At 46.7% G+C, this 19,577-nt stretch overlaps 1 non-coding gene across 1 annotated transcript; it reads right to left on the bottom strand.

Moving 5' to 3' along the window:
* Positions 1-18,752: 18,752 nt before the first annotated feature.
* On the bottom strand, positions 18,753-18,859 carry LOC129007065 (U6 spliceosomal RNA). Its single transcript, XR_008492227.1, has one exon. It is a non-coding gene; the product is annotated as a U6 spliceosomal RNA (small nuclear RNA).
* Between the last annotated feature and the right edge of the window lie 718 nt (positions 18,860-19,577).

The raw sequence follows: 19,577 nt of genomic DNA, 5'->3' as shown, positions 1-19,577 counted from the left end.
TGATATAAGATTCTATGGGAAAGACTAAATTCAGTTTCCCTGCTTCACAAAACCCAGGGAAGAGCGTACAATGGTGAGGGCTCAGATGGGTGGGACACTTTGGGAGGCCAAGGTGGGTGGATCACCTGAGGTCAGGAGTTTGAGACAAGCCTGGCCAACATAGTGAAACCCCGTCTCTACTAAAAATACAAAAATTAGCTGAGTGTGGTGGCGGGTGCCTGTAATCCCAGCTGTTCGGGAGGCTGAGGCAGGAGAATCGCTTTAATCTGGGCAGTGGGGGCAGTAAGCTGAGATTATGCCACTGCACTCCAGCCTGGATGACAGAGCAAGATTCTGTCTCAAAAAAAAAAAAAAAAAAAAAGAAAAAGAAAAAAAGAAAAGAAAAAAGGCTGGACGTGGTGGCTCGCACCTGTAATCTCAGTGCTTTGGGAGGCCAAGGTGGGTGGATCACCTGAGGTCAGGAGTTCAAGACCAGCCTAGCCAACATGGTAAAACCCTGTCTCTACTAAAAATACAAAAAATTAGCCGAGCATGGTGGTGGGCACCTCTAATCCCAGCACTTGGAAGGCTGAGGCAGGAGAATTGCTTGAACCCGGAAGGCGGAGGCTGCAGTGAGCCGAGGTCATACCACTGCACTCCAGCCTGGGCAACACAGCAAGACTCTGTCAAAAAAAAAAAAAAAATCCCCAGTGGCCATCATGGGGCTACATCCAAGACTCAATTCCTAGTCCTCCTCTTCCTTAACCTCTCTGGGGTCCTTGGCACAGTTGATCACTCCCTCTTCCCTACATAATTATCTTCATTTGGCTGCAGGGACACTGCATACTCTTACGTTTCTTCCTATGTCCCTGGCTGCTCCTTTTATGTCTCTTGTCCTGTCCTCCTCACCCCAAACTCTGCCTGTCAGGGTGCTGTGGGTCCTCTCCACTTCTGATTATCTAATCTAGTATCCTGGCCACCAATGGGCTGATGCCTCCCAATTTCATACCTCTAGCCAAGACCTGTCCCTTTAATTCCAAACTTTATAACCAACTGGCTTGATGAACAGATATCTCAAGCCTAACATGTCCGACATGGACCTTTTGCTCTTTCTTTCAAAACTCGCTTCTCACCCGACCTCTCATTTCCGTAAATGGCAAGTCCATCCTTTCAGTTGCTGCTATGGACTAAATTATGTCTCCCATCCCAAATTTATATGTTGAATCCCTGACCCCTCATTTGACCATATTGGAGATAGGGCCTGTAGGGAGGTGATTAAGGTTAAACAAAGTCATAAGGATACAGCCCTGATCCAATAGAACTGGTGTCTTTATAAAAAAAGGAGAGACACCAGAGCTCTCCCTCCACCATGTGAGGACACAGGGGAGAAGGTGGCTGTCTGCAAACCAGGAAGAGAGTCCTCACCACAAACAGACTATCCTGGCACCTTGGTCTTGGACTTCCCAGCCTCCAGAACTGTGAGAAATAAATTTGTGTTGTTTAAACCATCCAGTCACCATATTTTGTTATGGCAGCCTGAGCTCACTAAAATAGTTGCTATAAATAAAAAAGTAACTGAAGCAGATCTCAATCAATTGGAGGTTTATTTTGCCAAGGTTGAGGATATGCTTGAGAAAAAACACAAGTCACAGGAGCATCTGTGATCCGTGCTTTTTCCAAAGAGGTTTTAAGCACTTAAATATTTAAATGGGAAGGAGTGAGCAGGAGGAGAAGGAGGGAAGGAAAAAAAGTGGGGCAGGCAGATGTGGTAGCTCATGCCTCACATCCCACCACCTGAGGAGGCTAAGGCAGGTGAATTGCTTGAGCCCAGGAATTTGAGACCAGCCTGGGCAACATAGCAACAGCCCGTCTCTATAAAAAATTTTAAAATTAGCTGGACATGGTGGCGTGTGCCTGTGGTTTCAGCTATGTGGGAGGCAGAGATCGGAGGATGGCTTGAGCCCAGGAGTTTGAGGTTACAGTGAGCTATGATTGCGCCACTGCACTCCAACCCCAGCCTGGGTGACATAATGAGACTTTGTTTTTAAAAAAGAAAAAAGAGGCCAGACGTGGTGGCTCATGCGTGTAATTCCAGCACTTTGGGATGCCAAGGCAGGTGGATCACCTGAGGTCAGGAGTTCGAGACCAGGCTGGTCTTGAAATCCCATCTCTACTAAAAGTACAAAAATTAGCTGGGCATGGTGTTGGACACCTGTAATCCCACCTACTCATGAGGCTGAGGCAGGAGAATCACTTGAACCTGGGAGGCGGAGGTTGCAGTGAGCCTAGATGGCGCCACTGCACTCCAGCCTGGGAGACAAGAGCGAGATCCCGTCTCAGAAAAAACAAAAAAAAAAAAAAAGAAGGAAAAATGTGGATGGATGGAGGATAGGTAATGAGGCAAGTAGTCACTTACATTCTTTTGAGGCTTTGATTAGTGCTCAGTGAATCTACATTTTACACGTGAAAAGAGGGAGCAGAGGAAATGGCAATTATGCATTCATCTCATGCTCAGTAAATCTACATTTTGCATAAGATAAAGTAAGCATGTAAAATTACATCTTACTATTGCTATCTGTTCGGGGACAAAAGGAAGGCAGTTTTTGCATGACTCACTTCCCAAGCTTAACTTTCCCTTTGGCATAGCCAGTTCAGGGTCCCGAGATCTTGTTTTTTTTTTTCCACATTGCCAGGGCCCAAAATGTAGGATCGTCCCTGAATCTTCTTTTTCTTTCACATCTTACGTTTAAATCCTGTCAAGTCTACATTCATTCAGATTTTTTCTACTACTTATCACCAACATGATTCAGGCTGCTGTGGTCTTTCTTGGATTACAGCAAACACCTCCTAGCTCAACTCCCAGCTTTGGATTCTACACTCTCAAGACTGCTCTATTATCAAAACAGCAGCAGAGCAGAGCAGTGCTTTTTTTAATTTTAATTTTATTTTATTTTTGAGATGGAGTCTTGCGCTGTTGCCCAGTCTGGAGCGCGGTGGCGTAATCTTGGTGCTAACTGCAACCTCCGCCTCCCGGGTTCAACCAATTCTCTTGTCTCAGCCTCCCGAGTAGCTGGGACTACAGGTGCCCGCCACCACGCCCGGCTAATTTTTTGTGTTTTTAATAGAGATGGGGTTTCACCGTGTTAGCCAGGATGGCCCTGATCCCCTGACCTTGTGATCCGCCTGCCTCAGGCTCCCAAAGTGCTGGGATTACAGGTGTGAGCCACCGCGCTCAGCCAGCATTTTTTTTTTTTTTTTTAAGACCGGGTCTTGCTCTGTTGCTGAGGCTAGCATGCAATAACATGATCCTGGCTCACTGCAGCCTCAACCTCCTAGGCTCAAGTGATCCTCCCACCCCAGCCTCCTGAGTAGCTAGGACTACAGGCACACAACACTACACCTGCTGATTTTTTAAATTTCTATTTTTGTAGAGGCAGCGTCTCCCTATGTTGCCCAGGCTGATCTCAAACTCTTGGGTTCAAGCGATCTCCCTGCCTCAGCCTCCCAAAGTGTTGGGATTATAGGTGCAAGCCACAGAGCCTGGCCCAGAACAGTGCTTTTAATGCTAAAACAGATGGTGTGTTGGCTGGGCACGGTGGCTCACACCTGTAATCCCAACACTTTGGGAAGCCAAGGCAGGCGGATCACCTGAGGTCAGGAGTACAAGACCAGCTTGACCGACATGGAGAAACCATCTATTGCTAAAAATACAAAATTAGCGGGGCATGGTGGCGCATGCCTGTAATCACAGCTACTTGGAAGGCTGAGGCAGGAGAATTGCTTGAACCCGGGAGGTGGAGGTTGCGGTGAGCCGAGATCACACCATTGCACTCCAGCCTGGGCACTAAGAGTGAAACTCCATCTCAAAGAAAAAAAAAAAAGATGGTGTGTCACTTTTGTGTTAGAACACCCCATCTTACCCAGAGAAAAGTCATCCTCTTTGGGAAATGGCCTACAGGGCCTGGTAGGATTTGTCTGTGCTCCCCTCCCCCAGCGCGATCCTGCTTTCCCCACCCCCTCTGCTTCCCCAACCACCTCCAACTCCAACTCCCTCACTCCACTCCTGTCATGCTGGCCTTCCAGCTGTTTCATACCCAGATTTGCACGTAGCTGTGTCGCTTCTATCTGGGCTCAAATGTTGTCCTCAGCAAAACCTTATCTGACTACCCCCTACTTGGAACTGCAGCCCCTCCATCCCACCTCACCATCACACACACACACACACACACACACACACACACACACACAAACGCATGCCCACACAGGCTTCCTCTCCTTTCCCTGTCTTGTTCTTTCCCATAGCACTGATGCCATCTAATATTGTGGTTTGCTTGTTTGTTTATTTCCTACCTGTCTTCTGCCACTAGAAGGTGAAAGCCTTGGTTCAAGGAGGGCAGAGATTGTTCTCTCTCTTTCTCTCTCTCCCTCTCTCTGGTTTTTTTTCAGTCTTGCTCTGTCGCCCAGGCTGGAGTGCAGTGGCACCATCATAGCTGACTGCAGCTTCAACCTCCTGGGTTCACACCATTCTCCTGCATCAGCCTCCCAAGTAACTGGGACTACAGACACAATCCACCACACCAGGCTACTTCTAAAATTTTTTGTAGAGATGGGGTCTCACTGCGTGGCCCAGGCTGGACTCAAACTCCTGGACTCAAGCAATCTGCCCACCTTGGCCTCTCAAAGTGCTGGGATCCCAGGCATGAGCCACCGCACCCAGCTTCTATGTATTCATAACTGTACTCCAGGCTGAAAACAGTGTCTTCCACAGAGCAGTGCCCCATAAATATATGTTGAACGAATGGATAAACATCCATTTCTTTTGATTTTATTTAGAAAGCACAGTATTTTGAAATGAAGCATTTAAAAAAATATTGGTTTACCATTACTGTCTTTATTATATTTTATTTTTATAGAGATAGGGTCTCACTCTGTTGCCTGAAGTGCAGTGGCATGATTACAGCTCACTGCAGCCTCGACCTCCCAGGCTCAAGTGATCCTCCCCACTCAGCCTCCTGAGTAGCTGGGACTACAGGCATGTGCCTCTGTGCCCACCTAATTTTTTCCTTTTTTCTTTTTTAGTAGAGACAGAGTCTCATTGTTGCCCAGGCTGATTTTGGACTCCTGGCCCCAATCCCGCCCAAAGCGTTTGGATTACAGGTGTGAACATCCACCCTGGCCCACGTAACTGTCTTTAAATAAAGACTTTTACTCTTTTTTTTTTTTTTTTTGAGATGGAGTCTCACTCTGTCACCCAGGCTGGAGTGTAGTGTTGTGATCTCGGCTCACTGCAACCTCTGCCTCCTGGATTCAAGCAATTCTACTGCCTCAGCCTCCCAAGTAGCTGGGATTACAGGTGTGTGCCACCACGCCTGGCTAATTTTTGTATTATTAGTAGAGATGGGGTTTCATCATGTTGGCCAGGCTTATCTCAAGCTCTTGACCTCGGGTGATCCACCCGCCTCAGCCTTCCAAAGTGCTAGGATTACAGGCATGAGCCACCGTGCCCGGCCAAGACTTTCTTTTTTTTTTTTTTTGAGATGCAGTCTTGCTCTGTCACCCAGGCTGGAGTGCAGTGATGTGATCTTGGCTCACTGCAACCTCTGCCTCCCAGGTTCAAGCAATTCTTCTGCCTCAGCCTCCTGAGTAGCTGGGACTACAAATGCATGCCACCACGCCTGGCTAATTTTTGTATTTTTAGTAGAAATGGGGTTTCACCATATTGGCCAGGCTGGTCTTGAACTCCTGACCTTGTGATTCACTCACCTCGGCCTCCCAAAGTGCTGGGATTACAGGTGTGAGCCACCGCGCCCGGCCGATTTTTACTCTGAAAAGTATCATCTCTCTTTTAATTTGCCCCACAGCTGGCTGAATCCAGGCAGTTTGAACCACATGATCACCCCGAGCAGCATGCTCTTTATTGTAGACAAAATCCTACAAGGAAAAGAAACTTCTTGAATGCTGTGTTTATAAACCTTAAGGAAAACGACATTATAGCAGTATTTTAAAAAAGTAAAGTTTGGGCGTATTAAAGGATGCTTTTTAAAACAAATTAGTTGGAACACTTGGGTTTATTTGGAAAGAATTAAGCCTGTTCCCTTCCACCTGCTAACTAAAAAGATTTCTATGGGCCAGGTGTGGTGGCTCATGCCTGTAATCCCAGCACTTTGGGACACCAAAGTGGGAGGACATTTTGAGACTAGGAGTTCAAGACCAGCCTGGGCAACATAGCAAGACCCTGTCTCTACAAAATAAAATCTAAGAATTAAAAAAAAAAAAAAAAAAAAAAGCCTTCTGTGGGAACATGGGAAGTTTCTATTCATTTGGGATTGACTATCCCTTGGAGAAAAAGTCTGTGGGATTCTGACAGCCTCGGTGGTCTTCTTGGGACTCACCTGTAGAAAAAGGAAACAACCCAGAAAAGCAGCGGTTCCATGCGTCCCCAGTGCCCGGGGTGGCCTGCTGAGAGCACGTTCCCAGGATGCCTGTAGAAAGCATTCCGGTTCCAAGCTGGCTTCATCTTCCCGCCAACTGCACCCTGACCCCCAGAAGGAAGCCTGACAGCTCTCGGGCTGCAGCCAAGGACTGTTATTAGAACACCATGTTCTAATATCCCCTGCAGAGACCGTGGACAGTTTTTGCTTCAGAATCCTCTCCTTCAGGAAGAGCCTTCTGCAGAATACATCTAAAATTCTAGAAGATCACAAAAAAATACTCTTTTTGACAAAGAGGATGGAAGAGCCAGTGGGCTGCCTGACCTTTGGCGAGGGGTATCCTTGACTGGCCCAGTCCGCACCTGCCATGCATCTACTTGCTCCAGCCCAGAAATTAACCCCAGCTTCTTCCCTTTTTTTTTTTTTTTTTTTTTTTTTGACACAGAGTCTTGAGTGCAGTGGCACAATCTCGGCTCACTGCAACCTCCGTCTCCTGGGTTCAGGTGATTCTTGTGCCTCAGCCTCCAAGTAGCTGGGATTACAGGCAGGCACCTGCCACCACGCCCAGCTAATTTTTGTTTTTAGTAAAGACAGGGTTTCACCATGTTAGCCAGGCTGGCCTCGAACTCCTGGCTTCAGGTGATCTGCCCGCCTTGGCCTCCCAAAGTGCTGGGATTACAGGCATGAGCCACCGCGCCCAGCTGGCTTCTTCCTTTAAGGCCAGAAAATACAATGCGCCTGTGTGACAAATCCACGCTGCCTCCCAGCCTCTCCCTTGGTGGAAAGATGGTTCTGGAGAGGCCAGTCTTTGGGCTCAGCTCCTGTCAGCCCTTGGTTGTAAAGTCTGATGGACTCCAGCTCACCCTGTCAAATGTGCTTCTCTTGATGAATGTCTCTGCTCATTTCTGAACACGTTCTCAAACAGACTGCTAAGTAACTGGTGTGACTTCAAGCTTCAATGGCAGCAAAGGAATAAGAGCAGAATATAATGGATGTTTACAGAGCACCTTGAATACAGTCCCCAGACTCCAAAGGTTGCTTTCTCTTTAATGCTATATGACTGTGGGTGCGTGTAAATGAATTGTTTAATATCTTTTAGTATATCGCTTAATTTTGTCAAAATTGTGACAAAATTGCTACATGCACCTGGTTTTAAAAAGCCAGACAGCTTGGCTGGACGTGGTGGCTCACGCCTGTAATCCCAGCACTTTGGGAGGCCGAGGCGGATGGATCAAGAGGTCAGGAGTTCAAGACCAGCCTGGCCAAGATGGTGAAACCCTGTTCCTACTAAAAATGCAAAAATTAGCTGGGTGTGGTGGCAGACACCTGTAATCCCAGCTACTTGGGAGGCTGCTTGAGCCCGGGAGACAGAGGTTGCAGTGAGCCGAGATCGTGCCACTGCACTCCAGCCTGGGCAACAGAGCGAGACTCCATCTCAAAAAAAAAAAAAAAAATTCCAAACAGGCAGGCCAGGTGTGGTGGGTGGCTCATCCTTGTAATCCTAGCGCTTTGGGAGGTTGAGGCGGGACAATTGCTCGAGGCCAGGAATTAAAGACCAGGATGGACGACATAGTGAGACTCCATCTCTGCAAAAAAAAATTAGCTACATGTGATGGCACATCCCTGTAGTCTCAGCTACTCGGGAGCCTGAAGCAGGAGGATGGCTTGAACCCAGGATCTCAAGGTTACAGTGAGCTATGATCATGCCACTGCACTCCAGCCTGGCGGATAGAGCAAGACCTTGTCTCTACTTTTTTTTTTTTGAGACGGAGTTTCACTCTTGTTGCCCAGGCTGGAGTGTACAATGGCGTAATCTTGGCTCACTGCAACCTCCACCTCCCAGGTTCAAGCGATTCTTCTGCCTCAGCCTCCCAAGTAGCTGGGATTATGGTCACGCACCATCACGCCCAGCTAATTTTTTTTTTTTTTAGTAGAAATGGGGTTTCACCAAGTTGACCAGGCTGGTCTCAAACTTCTGACCTCATCCCGCCTCAGCCTCCGAAAGTGCTGGGATTACAGGCATGAGCCACTGCACCCAGCCGTCTATTATTATTATTATTATTATTATTTAATCCAAATTCCACAGAAAGTCTTCATGAAAAGCAACAGCTCCAGGCTCCACCTCTCTCTACCTCCCTCACCCTCCCTGTCACCTTTCAGCAGGGTACTTTTAATTTTACATAGTCATAATTAACTTCCATGTGTTTCTTCTCTAGAAGCACAATAATAATCTGGTGTGTTCTATCTACAGACTTATTCCAAACATTTAAGACAAATAAACAGTGTTTGTTATGCAAATATCAAGGCCTTTTAAGATCTTTTGGTTCTAACTCTCTGAAGGCTGTGTCCTTTGGAGATCACAAAACAAAACTCTGGCACAACCCAGCCGGTTATCTTCCAATCATGCCCTTTGGGGTGGCAGATCCCATCACGTAGACTCTCCATTCTGCACGTATGTAAGTGGCTGGAGACCAGGCTTGCGAGGCACAACACAAAAGTTGTGCAATTACCCGGGAGGTAATTACTGACTGTGTCTTACTTGCTGCTTTGCAATAAAAATCAGGGAGAAGGACGCCACAGCTCCACCACGTTCAGGTTGCCAGAAGGCCCTCAGGGATGTTAGGCTTTAGGACAGGAGAGCCAGCAGAGATGGGAATTCAGGCTGCAGTTCAGCTGTTGATGCCTGATGTCATTCTGCACCAGCAGCAAGAAAACTGAAAACATAAGAATGAGGCCAGGCGCAGTGGCTCATGCCTGTAATCCCAGCACTTTAGGAGGCAGAGGCGGGTGGATCACCTGAGATCAGGAGTTCAAGACCAGCCTGGCCAACATGGTGAAACTTTGTCTCTACTAAAAATACAAAAAATTAGCTGGGCATGGTGGCGGGCACCTGTAATCTGAGTTACTTGGTAGGCTGAGGCAGGAGAATTGCTTAAACCTGGGAGGCGGAGGTTGCAGTGAGCTGAGGTCATGCCACTGCACTTCAGCATGTGCTGCGAGAGAGTCCGGGAGTTAGAGACCAGCCTGAGCAACACAGACTTCATCTCTATTTTTTAAAAAAAGAAAAAAAAGTTTTTTAGGTTTTTTTTTTTTTGAGACAGAGTCTCACTCTGTTACCCAGGCTGGAGTACAGTGGCCCAATCTCGGCTCACTGCAACCTCCACCTCTCCGGTTCAAGCGATTCTCCTGCCTCAGCCTCCCGAGTAGCTGGGATTACAGGCATGCACCACCACGCCCAGCTAATATTTTGCATTTTTAGTGGAGACGGGTTTCTCCATGTTGGCCAGGCTGGTCTCAAACTCCCAACCTCGGGTGATCTGCCCACCTCAGCCTCCCAAAGTGCTGGGACTACGGGTGTGAGCCACTGCACCTGGCCCATGTCACAGAATACTACTCAGGCATAAAAAATAATGAAATCATGTCTTTTGTAGCAAGATGGATGGAACTAGAGGCCATTATTCAGTGAAATGACTCAGAAACACAAAGTCAAATATTGCATGTTCTCATTAGTGAGAGCTGGACCATGGGTACCCATGAGTAGAATAACAGACATTGGAGACTCAAAAGGTGGGAAAGTAAGAAGAGCTTAGGGTTGAAATATTATGCATGGGTACAACGTTCACTATTCAGGTGATGGGCTCACTAGAAGCCCAGACTTTACCACAGTGCAATATATGCATGTTAAGAAATCTGCACTTGTGACGCCTAAATGTCTAACAAAAAATTATTTTCAGAAATAGTACTTTTTGCGGGGCATGGTGGCTCACACCTGTAATCCCAGCACATTGGGAGGCCGAGGCGGGTGGATCACCTGAGGACAGGAGTTCGAGACTAGCCTGGCCAACATGGTGAAACCCCATCTCTACTAAAAACTACAAAAATTAGCTGGGTGTGGTGGCATGTGCCTGTAATCGCAGCTACTTGGGAGGCGGAGCCAGGAGAATCACTTGAATCCGGAAGGCGGAGGTTGCAGTGGGTCAAGATCGCACCATTGCACTCCAGCCTGGGTGAGAGAGTGAAACTCCATCTCAAAAAAAAAAAAAGAAAGAAAGAAAGAAAGAAAGAAAGAAAAGAAAATCATGCTGGGTACAGTAGCTCATGCTTGAAATCCCAGCACTTTGGGAGACTGAGGCAGGAGGATCGCTTGAGCCTAGGAGTTTGAGACCAGCCTGGGTAACATAGGGAGACCTTGTTTCTACAAAACCAGGCATGGTGGCGTGCATCTATAGTTCCAGCTACTCAGTAGGCTGAGTAGGGAGGATTGTTTGAGCCTGGGAGATCAAGGATGCAGTGAGCCATGATCACACCACTGCACTCCAGCCTGGGTGACAGATTGAGACCCTATCGAAAGAAAGAAATTCTTTATGTGATCACCTAATTTCCTTCCTTCCTTCCTTCTTTCTTTTTCTTTTCTTTCTTTTTCTTCTTTTCTTCTCTTTTCTTCTTTCTTCTTTTTGACAGAGTCTCACTCTGTCACCCAGGATGAAGTGCAGTGGCATGATCTTAGCTCACTGCAACCTCTGCCTCCCAAGTTCAAGTGATTTTCCTGCCTCAGCCTCCTGAGTAGATGGGATTACAGGGACAGGCCACCGTGCCTGGCTCCAATCTTTGTTGGTTTTCAGGAGTGTTGCTCATGTGTTTGCAGAATGCTGCTCTATTAAGATTTGCCTGTTTTCCTCATGATTCAATTGGGTTTGAGGTTTTTGAGAGGAAGGGAAAGTGTGGTTCCATGTACTATGAGCATGAGTTCTCACTGCTGATGCTCTCCTCGATCTTCTGCGTGGGGTAGTGTTTATCAAGTTTCTCCACTGTCATCCAGGCTGGAGTGCAGTCGCTCAATTATTGCTCACTGCAGCCTTGAACTCCCAGGCTCAAGCAATCCTCCTGCCTCAACCTCCTGATTAGCTAGGACTACAGTGCGTGGCACCAGGCCTGCCCTGTCTCTGAAAAAGAAAGAAAGAAAGAAAGAAAAAAAGGAAGCGAGTGAGAGAGAGGCAGACAGGCAGGCAGGAAGGAAGGGAGGGAGGGAGGGAAAGGAAGGAAGGAAGGAGAGAGAGAAAGAAAAAGAAAGAAAGAAAGAAGGAAAGAAAGAAGAAAGAAAGAAAGAAAGAAGGAAAGAAAGAAGAAAGAAAGAAAGAGAAAGGAAGGAAGGAAGAAAGGGCAGAATGAGAAACAGATGTACTGTGCAAGGGGAAAGATCTAGTTGTTTTGCTTAAAGAAAAGGAAGTTGGCAAAATGGAAAAAATTCAGATATTCTCTGGAAGTTTTCAATAATAGACTTCAGAATATCTTTTTCTCAAAACAGATATTATAATAATTTTTTGTAAGAAGCCCATTTTCCATTTGACATCATATAAAAAGTCACGATTCTTGTGAGATATATTTTTCCTAATGGGCTAAATTGATTTTCTTTTTTCTTTTAGAGTTGGGGGTCTCTGTCACCCAGGCTGTAGTGCAATGGTGAGATCATAGCTCACTGCAGCCTTGAACTCTTGGACTCAAGGGATTCTGTCATGTTTTAAGTTCAACTAGTAAGTTGTTAAAAAACAAAAAACAAAATAAAAGGTTACCAGCTTCCGACCAGATTCAGCAGCTCAGGCCTGTAATCTTAACACTTTGGGAGGCCAAGGTGGGTGGATCATTTGAGACCAGCCTAGCCAATATGGTGAAACCCCATCTCTACTAAAAATACAGAAATTAGCTGGGCATGGAGGTGGGTGCCTGTAATCACAGCTATTTGGGAGGCTGAGGCAGGAGAATGGCATGAACCCAAGAGGCGGAGCTTGCAGTGAGCCGAGATCATGCCACTGCACTCCAGCCTGGGTGACAGAGCAAGACTCCACCTCAAAAAAAAAAAAAAAAAAAAAAAAAAAAAATTGGTGAACCTTAAGACTCACGGTTTCTGTAAAAGGATTGCATCGCTTCTGCAAATTGAGAAACTCAGTCCAGTGGCTGTGCATTATGTCAGTGTCCTGGTGCACATCAGAGCTGAGCTTTAGGTGCAGGGAGAACAGCTGCGGGGGGTGAGCTCTGAGGTCGGGAGACCCTCACAGGCTGTCACATCGCCTGGGCACGAGAGGATGACAGGCCACTGGGAAAGGGAATGGGTCTTCAACAAGATATGTTGATAATGGCATTGACGGTGCTTAGCAGTTGACAGGGCAGGAGGTGAGAGGAAGTGACAGCCAAATGTGAGACCATCATCTTGGTGACCAGAGCGTCTGTTAGATCCCCAAACCCCCGCAGCATGGCTCTTGAACTGGATTCCATCCCCGTCCCCAGGGTCTCACACATCACGTGAATGACAGGGTGGGGGTGAGACCAGCATTCCCAGATATGCCAAGCCCTTAGCCTAGGCTTGCGCACACCTCTGAGAAGTCCCTGTGAAGATCCAAACTCCATTGTGTTATCTCCCATCATTTAAAGACCTCCTTCCCTCCTCAGCCCTGCCTCTACTTCCCCTTAGAGACAAACTTCTCAGGAGGTCGCTGTCTCCATTTCCCCCTCCAGAGTGGGATCTCCACTCCATGGCCCCGGCCCCAAATGGAATGGACACTTTTCCAGTCTCCTCTTTTTTTTTTTTTTCATTGAGACAGGGTCTTCCTCTGTCTCCCAGGCTGGAGTGCAGTGGTGTGATCTCGGCTCACTGCAACCTCTGCCTTCTGGGCTCAAGTAATTCTCCCACTCCAGCCTCCCAAGTAGCTGGGACTACAGGCATGTGTCACCATATCCAGCTAATTTTTGTAATTTTTGTAGAGACAGGGTCTCACTATGTTGGCCAGGCTGATCTTGAACTCCTGGGCTCAAGCCATCCTCCTTCCTTGGCCTCCCAAAGTGCTGGGATTACAGGTGTGAGCCACCGTGCCTGGCCCAGTCTCCTCTTAAACAACCTTTCAGCGTCACTTGGCAGCTGCATCCCCTCCTTGCTTACCTCTCCTCCTCCCTCCTGATGGTGTCCCCTGCATTTCCCTGGCTGCACCTCTTGTCTTTCTGGCCACTCCTTGGTAGCTTCCTCTCAGAGGTCAGGTGAAGGCCTTCTCTTCTCGTAGCACCCTCTCCTCCCAGCTGACTTCCTCTGCATCCTCACCTTCAGATGCCATCAGCCATCAAGACCCAAATAATAGACATCCCCAAGACCCCAGATTTGAGCTCCGGCCTTGCACACCTGGTTCCCTTCTCTGCCTTTCTGCATTTCAGTTTCACATGCCACAGTTTGCTCCTCGCAAACTGGCCTAAACTCAGCTACCGCGTCTGGCCTAAAATACATAAATAAATTTTAAAATAAGTAAATAAAGGGCAGGCATGGTGGCTCATGCCTGTAATCCCAGTACTTTGGGAGGCTGAGGTGGGCGGATCATCTGAGATCAGGAGTCCGAGACCAGCCTGATCAACATAGTGAAACCCTGTCTTTACTAAAAATACAAAATTAGCCGGGCGTGGTGGCGCATGTCTGTAATCCCAGCTACTCAGGAGGCTGAGGCAGGTGAATAGCTTGAACCCAGGAGGCAGAGGTTGCGGTGAGCTGAGATCAGGCCATTGCACTCCAGCCTGGGCGACAGAGTAGAAACTCCATCTCAAAAAAAAAAAATTAAATAAATAAATAAAATAAGTAAATAAATTAAAAGGGTGAGTATGTTCAGGAGGGTGCCTGGAAGCAAGTGGAGGCTGATGAGTGTATGGGGACAGAGGCGGAGCCTGTTTACCGAGGACACCTATGGCTGCACCTGCCCTCTCTGGGAGCCGTGAAGGGGGTTTTGCTGTTCCGCATCATGGTCATCATTACCATCCTTCTTTCTGTCTGTCTCCTCAGTTGTAAAATGAAGATAACAGATTTACATTGTTCCTCAGTTGGATATTTTTAAGATGAATGGGTCATTGCACTGGGTGTTCATGTATTTTGGTTTTTTGTTTGTTTTGTTTTGAGACAGAGTCTCTCTCTGTTGCCCAGGCTGGAGTGCAGTGGCGCCATCTTGGCTCACTGCAATCTCCACCTGCTGGATTCAAGCCATTCTCCTGCCTCAGCCTCCGAAGTAGCTGGGATTATAGGTGCCCACCACCACACTCGGCTAATTTTTGTGTTTTTGGTAGAGACGGGGTTTTGCCATGTGGGCCAGGCTGGTCTCGAACTCCTGACTTCAGGTGATCCTCCCGCCTCGGCTTCCCAAAGTAGTAGGATTACAGGAACAAGCCACCATGCCCTGCCTCATGCATTTTAAAATGAGATGTTCCAGGGACTAAAACTGCGCAGGGACCAAAGAAAAAATGAGTCCAGGAAAAGAGTTGGCTGAGAACATTACTGAGGAGAATTTACTCTACTGCTGCAGGCTGCTAAGAACATAGACGACCACTGCACGGGCAGTGTCTTTATGGGCCAAAGTGGGAAAATGTCTGGCTTTGCTCTCTGCTGCCTTATCAATATGCAGCTGACAAAGGGCTGGGTTACTTGAGGCTGGAACCACTGGGTGCCATGCACGTACTAACAATCCACACAGGCCAGCAGGAACTGCCCCATTGTTCTGCCCATTGATCAAGAATATGACAGTCAGGGCCACCACCACTTTGTTCCTGCAATGTGGGGAAACTGCAAATCTATGAAACTTGAAAACTTTGCTCAGAGAATGTGCTTAGGGAAATTGCATTCCTCCCAGACATAGCACTCTCGCTGTCTACTTCCCACACAGGAATGGCGGATCAAGTATTTAGAAGGGGCTGCTCTCTGTCTGGGATTCTCCAAGGAGCTATTGGAATAGCAAATGCCCCTTTGGCTGGCTAGACTGTTTCAACTGAATCCCAGCCAAAAATGGAAAAGCAGGTGCCCTCTCTCCCTTCTCCAGATCTCTCTCCCCCTCAGTCGAGCCTTCCAGCCTTTGTCAGAGCAGAACTGCCCTGGGGTTCAACACTGGTGGAGGAGGCAGCTGCCCAGTTTTGAGGAGGGCAAAATCTCTCTGCTCCCAGTCCCTAACTCACATCCCCATCAAATGTTGGGAGTTCCACCGTTAGAGATGCAGTTAGGGCCAGGCTCAGTGGCTCACGCCAGCACGTAATCCCAGCACTTTGAGAGGCTGAGGTGGGTGGATCACCTGAGGTCAGGAGTTCAAGACCAGCCCGGCCAATATGGTGAAACCCCATCTCTACCAAGAATACAAAAATTAGCTGGGTGTGGTGGCGTGCGCCTGTAATTCCAGCTACCTGGGAGGCTGAGGCAGGAGAATTACTTGAACCCGGGAAGTGGAGGTTGCAGTGAGCTGAGATCATGCCACTGCACTCCAGCCTGGGTGACAGAGCAAGACTCTGTTTCAAAAAAAAAAAAAAAAAAAAAAGAGAGAGATACAGTTGGGCTCAATGTGGTGGCTCACATCTACAATTCCAGCACTTTGGGAGGCCGAGGCAGAAGGATATATTGAGCCCAGGAGTTTGAGACCAACCTGGGCAACATAGGGAGACCCCACCAAAAATAAAAATAAAAAAAGCCGGGCATGGTGGTGCGCGCCTATGGTCCCAGCTAATCAGAAGGCTGAGGCAGGAGGATTGCTTGAGCCCAGGAGGTTGAGGCTGCTTGAGCTGTGATTGCACCTCTGCAGTCCAGCCTGGGCTACAGCACGAGACACTGTCTCTAAAAAAATAAAATAAATAAAAAAAGTACAGTTGGCCCTTGAGCAACATGAGGGCTGAGTTGGCAACTCCTGTAGTGCTGACTCCCCAAAACCTTAACTACTGATAGCCTACTGTTGACCAGACGCCTTACCTGTAACATGAACTGTCAATTACCCATGTTTAGTGTAAGTATTCTATACTATGTTTATACAATAAAGTAAGCTAGAGAAAAGAAAAGCTTATTGAGAAAATCATAAAGAAGATAAAATGTATTTATTATTCCTGAAGTGAAAGTGGATCATTGTAAAGGTCTTTATCCTCATCATCCTCATGTTGCGTAGGCTGAGGGGGAGGAGGAAGAAATGGAGGGGTTGGTCTTGCTGTCCCAGCTGTAGCAGAGGCAGAAGTTGTGGAGGGAGTGGGAGTTGAGGCAAGAGAGGCAGGCGCACTTAGTGCAACTTTTATTGAAAAAAAATCTGCATGTAAGTGGACCCCTGCAATCCAAACCCGTGTTGTTCAAGGATCAACTGTATTTCTCTAGGGTTTGTTAGTGACACTGGAGAAGGTGCTTTAAAATGCTAGTATGGGCCAGGCATGGTGGCTTACGCCTGTAATCCCAGCACTTTGGGAGGCCGAAGTGGGCAGATCACCTGAGGTCAGGAGTTCAAGACCAGCCTGGCCAACATGGTGAAACCTCGTTTCTACTAAAATACAAAAATCAGCCGGGCGTGGTGGTGGGTGCCTGTAATCTCAGCTACTTGGAAGGCTGAAGCAGGAGAATCGCTTGAGCCTGGAAGGTAGAGGTTGCAGTGAGCTGAGATCACGCCACTGCACTCCAGCCTGGGTGACAAGAGTGAGACGCCATCTCAAAAAAAAGTAATAATAAATAAATAAATAAAAATAATAATAGAAAAATACAAATGCCAGTATGTAAGTATGTGGCCAAAGGAGGCCATATTTTTACACAATTTGTGTTAGTCTAGATTCAGTGATGGCATTTGCTGGCTGTCACCTTGAGAAGCAGGGAAGGGACCAGGAACACCTACTTCCTGACAGAACAGGAGAGGCTTAGGTGCATAGACTCCCATATGAAGTGCTGAAATGGAGACACACACAGCTTGTTTTGGGGGAGAAGAGCTTATGGTGTATGGTGGTGGGGGTGCTCTCTGAGGATAATTTTCTCACTATTTTGCCTAGGGCCTCTAAAATCTAAAACACAGAATTGGAAAATTCCTAGAAAGGCTGTTGTTGCTGTGATGTCATTCACTGTTAGGAAGATTTTTTGGTTATAGCTCTGGTTGAGTAGGATCCAGCTGCTTATCTGTTTACTGTCAAAAGTGTCATCTCAGCTGGGCACAGTGGCTCACGCCTGTAATCTCAGCACTTCGGGAGGCCAAGGCAGGTGGATCACGAGGTCAGGAGTTCGAGACCAGCCTGGCCAACATGGCAAAACCCTGTTTCTACTAAAAATACAAAAAATTAGCCAGGCGTAGTGGCAGGCACCTGTAATCCCAGCTACTTGGGAGGCTGAGGCAGGAGAATCTCTTGAACCTGTGAGGCAGTGGTTGCAATGAGTCAAGATCATGCCATTGCACTCCAGCCTGGGCGACAGAGTGAGACTCCGTCTCAAAATGAATAAATAAATAAAGTGCCATCTCCAGCCTAACATTCTTCAGCTTGAGGGCAATAAATTCTGAGTACTGAAGGCAGATACACAGAGGCGGCTTATGTACAACTACCTTGGTTCAAGTTCAAGGGCATTTTCTTCTAACAAAACCCATCATCTGTTTTCCAGCAACTATAATAGGATGTTGATTTTTTCATTTAATCTCCTATAAAGAAATCTGGAAATTCAGCATCTTTATTTCCTTTAGAATTTTTCTGTGTTAGTTACATGGTGTCCACTATATTTTCAAAAAATCTGGCCAGGCACAGTGGCTCATGCCTGTAATGCCAGCACTTTGGGAGGCCAAGGCAGGTGGATCACCTGATCTTAGGAGTTCAAGACAAGACTGGTCAACATGGTGAAACCTCGTCTCCACTAAAAATAAAAAAATTAGCCGGGCATGGTAGCACACACCTGTAATCCCAGCTACTCAGGAGGCTGAGGTAGGAGAATCACTTGAACCCGGGAGGTGGAGGTTGCAGTGAGCCGAGATTGCACCACTGCATTCCAACCTAGGCGACAGAGTGAGACTCCATCTCAAAAAAAGAAAAAAAGAAGTTTTAAATTTTGATGTAGTCCAATTTATCTATATTTTTTGTTGTCTGTGCTTTTGGTGCCATATCCAAGAGATCATTGCCAAATCCATTGTCATGAAGTGCTTTCCCTATGTTTTCTTTTAAGAGTTGTATAGGCCAGGTACAGTGGCTCACAGTTGTAATCCCAGCACTCTGGGAGGCTGAGGCGAGAGGATGGCCTGATCCCAGGAATTTAAGACCAGCCTGGGCAACATAGTGAGACCCCATCTCTAAAAAAAAAAAAAAAAAAAAAAAAAGGCAAGAAAGAAAAAGAAAAAAAAAGAGTTTTATCATTTTAGGTCTTACATTTAGGTCTTGGATTCATTTAGAGTTAATTTTTGTATATAGTGTAAGGGTCCAGTTTCACTCATTTGCGTGCAGATATCTAGTTTTCCTAAAATCATTTGTTGAAAAGACTCATTTCTCCACTGACTAGTCTTGGGACCCTAATTTAAAAACTATTGGACTATATGTATGAGAGTTTATTTCTGGACCCTGTATTCTTTTAATTTTTTAAAATAATTTTTCATTTTTCTTGTCATCCTTGCACAGGGGCCATGCTAATCTTCTCTGTATCTTTCCAATTTTAGTATGTGTGCTGCCAAAATGAGCACTTCTGGGCTCTCTATTCCATTCCGTTAGTCTATATGTCTGTCTGTATGCCAATACTCCACAGTTTGTTTTTGTTTTTTGAAACACCATCTCACTCTGTTGCCCAGGCTGGAATACAGTGACTCAATCTTGGCTCACTGCAGCCTCAACCTCCTGGGCTCACATGATCCTTCCTCAGCCTCCTGAGTAGCTGAGACTACAGGTGTGCGCCACCATGCCTGGCTGATTTTTGTATCTTTTGTAGATAGGGTTTTGCCATGTTGCCCAGGCTGGACTATACTGTTTTGATCACTGTGGGTTTGTAATAAATTTTAGAATTAGAAAGTGTGAGACTTCCAACTTTGTTTTTTTTTTGGTTTTTTTTTTTTTTTGCCAGGTCTCACTCTGTTACTCAGGCTGGAGTGCAGTGGTGCGATCTTGGCTCACTGCAACCTCCGCCTTTCAGGTTCAAGTGATTCTCCTGCCTCAGCCTCCCGAGTAGCTGGGATTACAGGCACCCACCACCACGCCCGGCTACTTTTTTTATTTTTATTTTTATTTATTTATTTTTTATTTTTGGTAGAGATGAGATTTATTTATTTATTTATTTATTTATTTATTTATTTATTTATTCTCTCTCTTTTTTTTTTTGATGGAGTCTTGCTCTGTCGTCCAGGCTGGAGTGCAGTGGTACAATCTTGGCTCACTGCAGCCTCCGCCTCCTGGGTTCAAGCAATTCTC

Source organism: Pongo pygmaeus, chromosome 8 (genome assembly GCF_028885625.2).
Source record: "Pongo pygmaeus isolate AG05252 chromosome 8, NHGRI_mPonPyg2-v2.0_pri, whole genome shotgun sequence".
In the NCBI taxonomy this organism is placed as follows: Eukaryota; Metazoa; Chordata; class Mammalia; order Primates; family Hominidae; genus Pongo; species Pongo pygmaeus.
The sequence above is the reverse complement of the archived record's forward strand: the minus strand, read 5'-3'. Positions and strand labels throughout refer to the sequence as shown.